The sequence below is a fragment of the Psammomys obesus genome, unplaced genomic scaffold (assembly GCF_907164565.1).
Source record: "Psammomys obesus unplaced genomic scaffold, mPsaObe1.curated_primary_1811, whole genome shotgun sequence".
Taxonomy (NCBI): domain Eukaryota; kingdom Metazoa; phylum Chordata; class Mammalia; order Rodentia; family Muridae; genus Psammomys; species Psammomys obesus.
In genome coordinates this window covers 28459625-28470888 of record NW_026591086.1, presented here as the reverse complement: position 1 = coordinate 28470888, position 11264 = coordinate 28459625, and the positions used below count along the sequence as shown (strand labels likewise).

The window sequence follows — 11264 nt, the reverse complement described above, 5'->3', positions numbered from 1 at the left end:
AGCAAAGTGGCAGGATACAAAATCAACTCAAAAAAATCAGAAACCCTCCTGTATACCAAAGACAAAAGGGCCGAGAAAGAAATTAGGGAATCAACACCCTTCACAATAGCCACTAACCACATAAAGTACCTTGGGGTGACACTAACCAAGCAAGTGAAAGACCTGTTTGAGAAAAACTTCAAGTCTCTGAAGAAAGAAATTGAAGAAGATCTCAGAAGATGGAAAGATCTCCCATGCTCATGGATTTGTAGGATTAACATTGTGAAAATGGCCATCCTGCCAAAAGCAATCTACAGATTCAATGCAATTCCCATCAAAATACCAACTCAATTCTTTACAGACCTTGAAAAAAAGATTCTCAGCTTCATATGGAGAAACAAAAAACCCAGAATCTCCAAAACAATCCTGTACAACAACAGATCATCTGGAGGTATCTCCATCCCCGATCTCAAGTTGTACTACAAAGCAATAGTAATAAAAACTGCATGGTATTGGCATAAAAACAGAAAGGAGGATCAATGGAATCGCATAGAAGATCCAGAAATAAACCCACACACCTATGAATACTCGATATTTGACAAAGAAGCCAAAACCATTCAATGGAAAAAAGACAGCATCTTCAACAAATGGTGCTGGTCCAACTGGATGTCCACATGCAGAAAAATGAAAATAGATCTCTATTTATCACCCTGCACAAAACTAAAGTCCAAGTGGATCAAAGACCTCAACATAAAACCAGATACTCTAAATCTGTTAGAAGAAAAAGTGGGGAACAGCCTAGAACTCATTGGCACAGGAGACAACTTCCTGAACAGAACACCAACAGCACAGGCTCTAAGAGCAACAATCAATAAATGGGACCTCATGAAACTGAACAGCTTCTGTAAAGCAAAGGACACTGTCATCAAAACAAAACGCCTGCCTACAGATTGGGAAAGAATCTTCACTAACCCTTTATCTGACAGAGGACTAATATCGAGTATATACAAAGAACTAAAGAAGCTGAAAAGCAGCAAACCAAGTAATCCAATTAAAAAATGGGGAACAGAGCTAAACAGAGAATTCTCTGTAGAGGAATATCGAATGTCAGAGAAACACTTAAAGAAATGCTCATCCTCATTAGCCATCAGGGAAATGCAAATCAAAACGACCCTGAGATATCACCTTACACCCATCAGAATGGCCAAAATGAAAAACTCAAGGGACAACACATGCTGGAGAGGTTGTGGAGAAAGGGGAACCCTCCTCCACTGCTGGTCGGAATGTAAACTGCTACAACCACTCTGGAAATCTATCTGGCTCTTTCTAAGACAATTAGGAATAGTGCTTCTTCAAGACCCAGCTATACCACTGCTAGGTATATACCCAAAGTTTGCTCAAGTACACAAAAGGGATATTTGCTCAACCATGTTTATAGCAGCTTTATTTGTAATAGCCAGAAGCTGGAAACAACCCAGATGTCCATCAACGGAGGAATGGGTACAGAAATTGTGGTATTTTTACACAATGGAATACTACTCAGCAATCAAAAAGGAGGAAATCATGAAATTTGCAGGGAAATGGTGGAATCTAGAAAAGATCATCTTGAGTGAAATATCCCAGAAGGAGAAAGACAAACACGGTATATACTCACTTATATAGACCTATAAGATATAATAAACATAATGAAATCTATACACCTAAAAACGATAATCAAGAGAGCGGACATGGGGTAAGATTATCAATCCTCGTTTTGAAAGACAGATGGGATAAGCATTGAACATTGACAGGAGTCTACTGAGCGCATTGGAAAGACTCTAACTAGCGGGGTTTTCAAAGCAAAGACTCGTGACCAAACCTTTGGCAGGGTGCAGGGAATCATAAGAAAGAAGGGGAGTTAGACTGATGAGGAAAGGATAGGAGCTCCACAAGGACCAAACATATCTGGGCACAGGGTCTTTTCTGAGACTGACATGCAACCAAGGACCATGTATGAATGTAACCTAGAACCTCTGCTCAGATGTAGCCTGTGGTAGCTCAGTAACCAATTGGTTTCCCATAGTGAGGGGAACAAGGACTATTTCTAACAGGAACTCAATGGCTGGCTCTTTGGCCTCCCCACCCCCCAAGGGAGGAGCAGTCCTGTTAGGCCACAGAGGAGAGCTTTGCAGCCAGTCCTGAGGATACCTGATAAAACAGGATCAGATGAATGGGGAGGAGGTCCCTCCTATCAGTGGACTTGGCTAGGGGCACGGTGGAGAGGAGGGAGGGAGGGACTGGGAGGGAATGAGGGATCGGGACACGGCTGGGGTACATAGTTAATAAAATGTAACTGATAAAAAAAAAATAAAATACAAAAAAAAAAAAAAAAAGAAGGCAATATAAGAGTCCCTGCTCTCTGGCCAAAGTCCGGCTATGAGTCTCAGTTCTACTTCAATACTTTGATCAGTAGAGTCTTTCAGAGGCTCCTGTGGAAGGCTCCTGTCCTGTTCCCTGTCCTCTTCTGCTCCCCATGTCTATTGCATTTGTCCTTTTGAATGAGGATTGAGCAACTTTCCTGGGGTCTTCCTTGGGGACAGGGGCTCCAAAAGGAGACCAACAGACCAACATAAAATCTGATCTTTGGGGGCCCTGAAGAGAATGATACGCTAAGCAAGGGCAATGCATGGAAAGGACCTAAAACTCCAGCTCAGATGTAACCCATAGACTCAGTCTCCAAGCGGGGCCCCAGTAAGGGGAGTAGGGACTTTCTCTAGTATGAACTGAGTTGCAGGCTCTCTGATCACCTCCTGGTGGGGGGTGCAGCCTTGCCAGTCCACAGAGGAAGACAATGCAACCAGTCCTGATGAGACCTGATAGGCTAGGGTCAAATAGAAGGGAAGAAGGACTTCCCTTATCAGTGGACTAGGAGAGGGGCATACGGTGAGAAGAGGGAGAGAAGGTCGGTTTGGGAGGAGACGAGGAAGGGGACCACAGCTGATATATAAATTGAATAAATTGTAATAAATGATAATGATGGTGATAATAATAATAATAAAGGGAAACAAAAAGCAGGCAACAGAGTCCATGTCAGAAACAGCTGCTACTACTCCCATTACTAGGGTACCACAAAAAGACCAAGTTGTCCGTTGGGTATACATGTGTAGAATAGGAACTGAGAAGGTCATGGGCAATCTGTTTTATTATTAATAAACAAATTTCATATTTGAATGAGGTTTGTTTGAATGAAGGACTTCTCTACACGTATACATAATTTTAATTCCAGCACTGAAAGAGTCATTAAGAGTCGGAGGCAGTGTCACATGCCTATAATCCCAGCACTCAGGGACGAAGAGACAGGCAGAGCTCTGTGAGTTTGAGGCCAGCCTGTTCTACAAAGCAAGTCCAGGACAGCCAAGGTTACACGGAGAAACTTAGTCTCAAAAAAGAAAAAAAACTTAACAAATTACCCAATTCCTATGCCCTTCCTGTGTTTTTCAAAGAAAGGCCTTGGTTTTACATACGCATGTTTGAAGAAACTACGTGATTTTAGAATGCTAGTTTCAGAAAACCAAGTAAAACATAGCAAATCTTTTTATGGGCATAAAAATGTCCTAGAGAAAAGTGGCATTTGACAAGCTGAAGAAAACCTGCTGCTGGAAAGCACAGTCTCAGACTGCTGGCTGAGTCAACGTGAGGCCGTCACTTTGTGCGATGCTGCTGGTTGCAGGTAAGCAGCGTTTTTTAAATTACATGTTATAATCAATACAAACAAAATGTACACTGGATAAAAAAAAACATACTGTGTACTATATGAGGTTCATTTTGTAGTGTTTGAGTGTGTGTATACATACTCAAACCTACATACAAACTTGGGCACACAACTATGCAAATGCACAAATGCAGAAACAACACAATACACATTGGTGGGCTAGACAGCAAAGTTTTTCTTACACTAGGTACTAGTCCAGAAGTTTCACCTTCATTCTTATAGAGGAACTGACCCTATTTGCATGTGTACTGTGCCTCCTGTAGAATGAGACTGAGCCATTCTTGCAATCATGATAGTTTCCTGTCCGTGATATGTGCATGCATTGCTCTGTATGTTGGGGAAAATGTGATAAAAAGGAGCAAACATACAGAAGAACTTTAACTGTCCTGATGGACATACTTAATTCCCCTTAGTGTTCCTCAGCACCTCCTTTCAAATTTCCTAATCCATCTCAGGAAGACTGGCTGCATTCTATCCTTGCGGTGTTGCTCACAAACTATTTTGCTTCTCTACTCTTTGCTTGATACCTTCAGACACTTGATACCTTCATACTCTTCAGACCTTGTTCCATCTAGATAAGTAATCTCCTCAATGATGGAGTTCATTTCTTCTGTGCTGTAGGTAGTACATGGGCCACACGTGGCCATCAAAGTACCCTAGAGGGTCTGGAGGCCCATATGCTCTTGTATTCCTCCTCCTCCTCTTACATCCTTCATATGCAATGGTTAAGAAGTAGCTTCTGCTCCATATGGCCTTCAGTGGTTTATAATTAGGGCAAAGGACACCTTCAATAATTAAAATGGCAACCCCAAGAGCACTTTTCTAAGGTTGCCGATCCTGTAGAAAGTCCTGGGTTTTCCATCCAATAGGAAATGGCTGACATCATCTTTTCCGTGTTAAGTGCTTCAAGCACATCATACTGCAAAAACCCATTTTCATCTGTGTCTATCTCAGACTCTGGCTTGAAGAAGCCATCCTGAGATATTATGCTGCAATTGGGAAGGTGTTTCTGCAAGTTCTTTGCCAGTATTGTCTTCCCACTATTTGTCACCCCACCGATTTCAATGACAAATACTTCCATAACTGGCTTTGGAAATCACGTCTTCCTAATCTTTCTTATGTTGTTCATCTGGTCCACTTCTATCCATGCAGAACTTCAAAGTTCCTCCTCCTAGCCTGCATGCCTTTTCCTATCCATGGTGATCCTGTTCCTCCAATTTAAATTTTTAAAATTATTTCTTTATTTTAAATCCTAATCATAGCTTCTCCTCCCTCATCTCTTCCGAGGCCTTTTCTTCAACTTCTCTGCACATACACTAATCCTCCCTAGCTATCTCTTAAGAAAGAGGGAAGTCTCCAGTGGATAGCAACCAGCCTTGGCATATCAATTATGAGAGTAGGTACATCTTCTTTTATTGAGTGTAGATGAAGCAGCCCAGTAGAAGAAAAGGGCCCCAAAGCCAGGCAACAGTGTCTGCTAGCACTGTTAGGAGTCCCACATAAAGATGAAGCTACACAACTGTTACATATGTGTAAACAGCCTTGTTCAATCCCTTGCATGCTTACTGGTTGATAGTTCAGTCACTGTCAATGGTAAGCAGCCTAGATAACAATTACCTCAGGCTAATACAACCTAAAATTATATAGTAAAAAAAAAAAACTAAGATGAAAAAGTAAGAACACTTTTATATCTTTTTCAAAGTTATTCAAAAGTAATCAGAATAAATCAAATATAATAGAAGAATAGGAGCAATGGAGAAGAAGAAAGCAAAGAAAAAGAAACTATCTGGACAATGTTATTATCTGGGTAATGATATATTTCTGTAGAAACACTGGAATGTAAATTTAAATGAATTTCTCAAGTAGTTAAAAAGTTAGCAAGATATTTGAAGTAAAACACAACATATCATAGAAGATACAGTCTAATGTTTAAAATTATTAAAAGAAACTGTGAAGTTGGAAAATGGTAAATCAATATAGAAACAATAGTCCGGTAGAAAATGTGTGATTTAAAGTTATAAAACCTGAATCATACAAATCAGAATGAAGGAAGATGAAAACAATATTTATACTTCAGTTCAATCATTATTTTAAATAAAGGACAAAGAATTTAGAGAGTTAGTGAAATCTATTTCAAATCAATTATCGATGAGAAATCATATAGACCACTGAAGGCAGCCAAAGATTTCAACCTATACATCAATAAGGTGACTAAATAAAGATTTAAAACACCATATTATGCATGATTGAACTAAAAAATGTTAAACATTTTCTGAGGAAATTTTGTCATGCGTGTAAAATTGCTGGAAAGAAATCAAGAAAAGGTCAGGCTGACAATCCTTTACTGAAGACACGTAAAAAGTTATTCAATTTACACAGATGTAATATCAGTTAAAGCTTACAATGTCTTAACTTTTGGGATGTGCCTGATAGCATAGGTATATTAAGTCGACAGTAAAGCAATTAGTAGTTAAATAGTCGTTTTATTATTTATGTATCTAAAATAAAAAATTCCATCAAAATGTTATAGTCATATATAAGTTAATTGGATTTTGATAATAGCTACTCCTACTCCTGTCTGATGAAAAGGACAGGAAAATTTTTATTTTATAAAGCCTTGACCAATATTTTAAAATACTTTAAATATTTTATACTATCTGGTTAATTTCAATTTCAACTCTTAGAAATACCTTTAGATAAAATAAATTAAAACTTGACATTAAAACATGACAAAACAGACAAACAATAGATAAAATTTTGATCTAAAGTTTTAATGTGAGTGGGAAAAGGTCACTAATGTGATTCTTTCATAAAACCAAAATATAGTGAAAAGACAATAGTCTTCCCAGTAGAGAACAATAATAAAATAAGTCTTACTAGCATTCACTTAAAGGAACCAAAGACATTTGCTATAAAATATTAGAAGTCAATGAAGAAAAAAACCATAAAGAACAGTATAAAACATTACATTTTATTTTAAATTATTTTCCATATTTGCAGAAATATTGGCAAAGTGTAGTCTATAAACACACCCATTAAAACATACAATCTAAAGTTTTTAGAGATGTTCTCATAAACATTAAAGAATCTTAAAGTATTTGCTTCTTGGAAATAGGGGACTATAGATAAGCATAGGATGGATGGTAGGTTTTAATATTGTTTAAAACATTGTGATATTTTAAAATTTCAGACATCTTGGACTGAACTTAGCAGTTAAGAGCACTAGCTTTTATGGTTACCCAAGTAACCATATCATGGGCCTTACCACCACATGCATCTACAGTTCCGTGGATTCAAAGCCACCGCGTGTCCTCTATGAGCACATGCATGCATACGAAGGAGGTACTCAGCATGCACATCTACACACCTACAATAAATGAATAAATAAATAAATTTGTAAATGAAACAGCCAGAAATAAGCAATCATTGACTTTGGAGAGTATATATATATATATCTTAAAGATTTTTCTTAAGGAAAAAAAAAATCCTTAATTGTGGAGTACATTTGAAAACCAGAACTAAAAACTGTTATGATGGGGATAAAGTAGATGTTAGCTGAAAGACTCACATTCATATCAGACAAACCTAGCAAAAGAGAATATGCCAATACAAAACCCAATTTTAGAGACAATTTTTTTAAGTTAAATTGTTTTAAATTAGAAGCCGTGCATTTCATTTTTTTCTTCACAATTTATTCATTATATAGCCAAATTGAAGCCCCCTCCCTCAACTCACCCCAGTTCCACCCTCTCTCCCTTTTCCCCCATCCCCTTCCTTTAGTCTACTCTAATGGGGAGTTCTCCACTATTGCCATCTGCCCCTAGCTTATCAAGTCTCATCAGGACTGTTTGGATCCTCTTTCTCTGTGGCCTGGCAAGGCTGCATCATCAGGGGCTAGTGATCAAAGAGCAGTCAACTGAGTTCCTAACTCTGCTCCCCTCACTCGGAGATCTAAGTAGGATGCCACTGAGATCCACTGAGCTGCCAATTCGCCACATCTGAACAAGGGGTCTAGGTCCTCTCCACACATGGTCCTCAGTTGAGGCATCTGTCTCTGTAGAGCCCCTGTGCTCAGATCTTTTAGCTTTGTTAGTCTCTTTGTGGGGCCCCAGTCTCCTCCATGCCCCTCTATCCCCAATCCTCTCTTCCTCCATAAAATGCCCTGTGCTCTGCCCAAATTTGGCCTTGAATCTCGGCATGTGTTTGGCATCTGCCCTGTTGGGTGGATACTTTTAGAGGACCCTCTTATTTTTAATATATTACTAATTCATGTAGATTGATATATATGCCATTTTGATATTGAGAAGTTGCAAACACCATAGTACAATGTTAATTTTAGGTACTTAAAGCAACTATTTATGAATTTTCAAAAAAATCTTGAACATGTTTTATATATACTTTAAGTACATTGTTAAATAATTTTTGAAGATGCCATTGATATATAAAAGCAATTTTAACATAAACATAGAAATATATCTTTGATTTTGTGTTAAATACAATGCAAGTAATGATTCTACATGCTCAAATTTAAATTTAATAGAAATATATTTCAACAAACTCCAGCTGTCAAATACTAAATTTAAAAAATTTTATCAAAAGCATATTTTTGAGAAATAAGTTGTAATTTAAAAATATCTGTTTTATTTATAAAAGTGATATACTTAAAAAGTAAATCTCAAAGAGGCCACTAGATTATTTTATTGCAAGTTTGGATAACTAGTTAATATAGAAATGTTGGTATTACAAATATGTTGCCATAATTATGCTACATTTTATTTTACAACTCTTCTCCTGTTTCAGAATCACTAGATTAATTCTTATTAACAACACTCTAAAATCAATGGCCATTAAATTGAGGACTACAGTTTCCAGAAACATGAAAGAACTTAAAATAGTTATTTTATATTTCCAGAAAAGTGAATAACTTGAACATAACTGCTTTTGATGTATGATTTTTTCATTGTATATTCAAAGTGTATATTATATACAATTCTCATCGAAAGGTAAGATAATTTAGGTTTTCCTACACAGCTATTAATTAGATGCTTCTTTCAAGCATAAACTATTTAACTATTATCAACAAAGTTCTTCCTGTTCAAAATGAAAATATTGTAGGAAACATACTTTATTTTGTTCTTCCTAATAGTGCTATATACAGCACAATCATTGTTTGTGAAGAAGTTTAAAAACACATGCAATTTATAGTAAATAGCGAAGCATATATAGTAACTCACAAAGTTATGAAGTCTCTATACAAAATTATAAAATGGTGACAATTTGCTATCTATCTATCTATCTATCTATCTATCTATCTATCTATCTATTTATTATTTTTGGCTTGAATTGTGAATGGACTCTTTAAGTTCAAAGCCAATTCTATTTCTGGACAACTTCATCAATTAAGACATTTCAACTGCAGGCCACATGATCTCTATTCTGAAAGAAAGAATATGAGATTTACATGTTCTACCAGCTGTTGATTGGACAAACAGTTGTTGATGATCCTTGGGATTTCATGCTGAATAGCACTGGTTTCATGCAGAACAGGAAATGTTACCAAGTGCATGTTCTTAGAGCCACCATCTGTTTCTTCCTCTCCCAAATGTCATCTCTTGTTCTGCCAACAAGAAACACTTTTATCCTCCTTAGAGACAACTCTACCAAGCAGTCAACATTTGATCCCCTATGACATTTATTCCATTAGCATCTGAACGCTTAAAATTTTAGCTCAGTACTGCAAGCGGTAAATTAGAAAAGGAAACCATGTCCCTGAATACTGAAAAGTGGGGGAAAGAAAAGTAGATAATAGAGAAGCTTTGATGTTAAAGTGATTTAATTATTTTACGGAGACTCATTGTACACAAATATTAAATGGGAAGGAGAAAAGAGAAGTTGGGACTATAATATTTTTTTAAATATTTTTAATTAATTTTTAATTTTTTAATATTAGTTACAGTTTATTAACTTTATATCCCGGCTGTATCCCACTCTGTCATTATCTCCCAATTCCACCCTCCCTCACTCATCTTCTCCCTACCCCTTTCCAAGTCCACTGATAGGGGAGGACCTCCTTCCCTTTCATCTGACCATAGCTTATCAGGTATCTTCAGGCCTGGCTGCAAAGTCCTCTTCTGTGGCCTAGCAGGACTGCTCTTCCCTCAGGTGTGTGTGTGTGGGGGGGTGTCAAAGATCCCACCATTGAGTTCATGTCAGAAATAGTCCTTGTTCCCCTTACTAGGGTACCCACTTGGATATTGAGCTACCACGGGCTACATCCGAGCAGGGGTTCTAGGTTATATCCATATATGGTCCTTGGTTGGAGATGCAGTCTCACAAAAGACCCCTATTCCCAGATAAATTTGGTCCTTGTGGAGCTCCTGTCCTCTCCAGGTTATACTTAGTTCCCCTTCTTTCATATGATTCCCTGCACTCTGCCAAAGGTTTGGTTCTGAGTCTCAGTATCTGCTTTGATACACTGCTAGGTAGAGTCATTCAGAGGCCCTCAGTAGTAGGCTCCTGTCCTGTTACTCATTTACTCCTACATCCAACATCCATCCCACTTGTCTTTCTAAGTGAGGGTTGATCATCTTGCCCAGGGGGACTAAAAAATTTAATGATTAACTGTATGATACCCTATAGATACATAGAAGCACATTGTGTGAGGCCTGTAATCCTACCACAGAGAGTGAGGCACATTGGTGACTAATCTTGACTACAGAGCAAGACAGTGGCAAAAACAAACAAACAAACAAAAACTAGATAAAATAAAATTAAACGAGAAAGTAAGTGAACAAATAAAAACAGCTTCAGAGACAAGATTTCCTAATAGCAGAGAGACCTAAAATTTGTCATGGATGGCTAATACTTAGTGCCACAAAATATTAGAGTATTAAATGAAATAATGACAGCTAATTGATATAAAATAAAATGGGTTTGGACAACCCTAGTTATCACCTTGAGGATCCATAGATACTTTGGAGAATAAAAAAATAAGACTTACACAATCTTGGAAAGTATAAATAAAATTTCTATAATGTGGGTTTTTGATTTCACAATTACAAGGACATTGTATCTGGTTCTTGTTTCCAAAAAGCTATTCATGAAAATGTTTATAAAATTTTCAACAAAAACCAAAACAAAACAAAAATAAAAAAACAAAACAATAAGAACAACAAAAACAGGTACAAAAGGCTATGGCTGAACATCTCTGGTTCAAGAAATCAAAATATACTATAATATGGTTTGACAGAACAAGAGTATGAAAAGTTGATTATAATTTCCCATTAAAGAAGCATGAAACATAAAACAGGTAAAGGTAGTTCTGTAAGTGTAGCTCCCACTTACATTCAACACAAAATAAAGATCACTTACTTACTCTTTTATGTTCCACTGAAGACACACCTGTCAAATATCAGAAGATATAACATCCCCGCAAGACCATAAGTGTAGAGTTATAAAAGTGATGTTCAAGTTGCTATCCTCTCACCTGTGATTATGTATTCCCTCTGTTTACCTAACAAGCTTGAGCTGAAAG

At 37.2% G+C, this 11264-nt stretch overlaps 1 pseudogene; it reads right to left on the bottom strand.

Annotated features, from left to right (window-relative positions):
• Positions 1–4219: 4219 nt before the first annotated feature.
• LOC129678669 (nicotinamide riboside kinase 1-like) lies at positions 4220–4811 on the bottom strand (annotated as a pseudogene).
• Positions 4812–11264: the final 6453 nt, after the last annotated feature.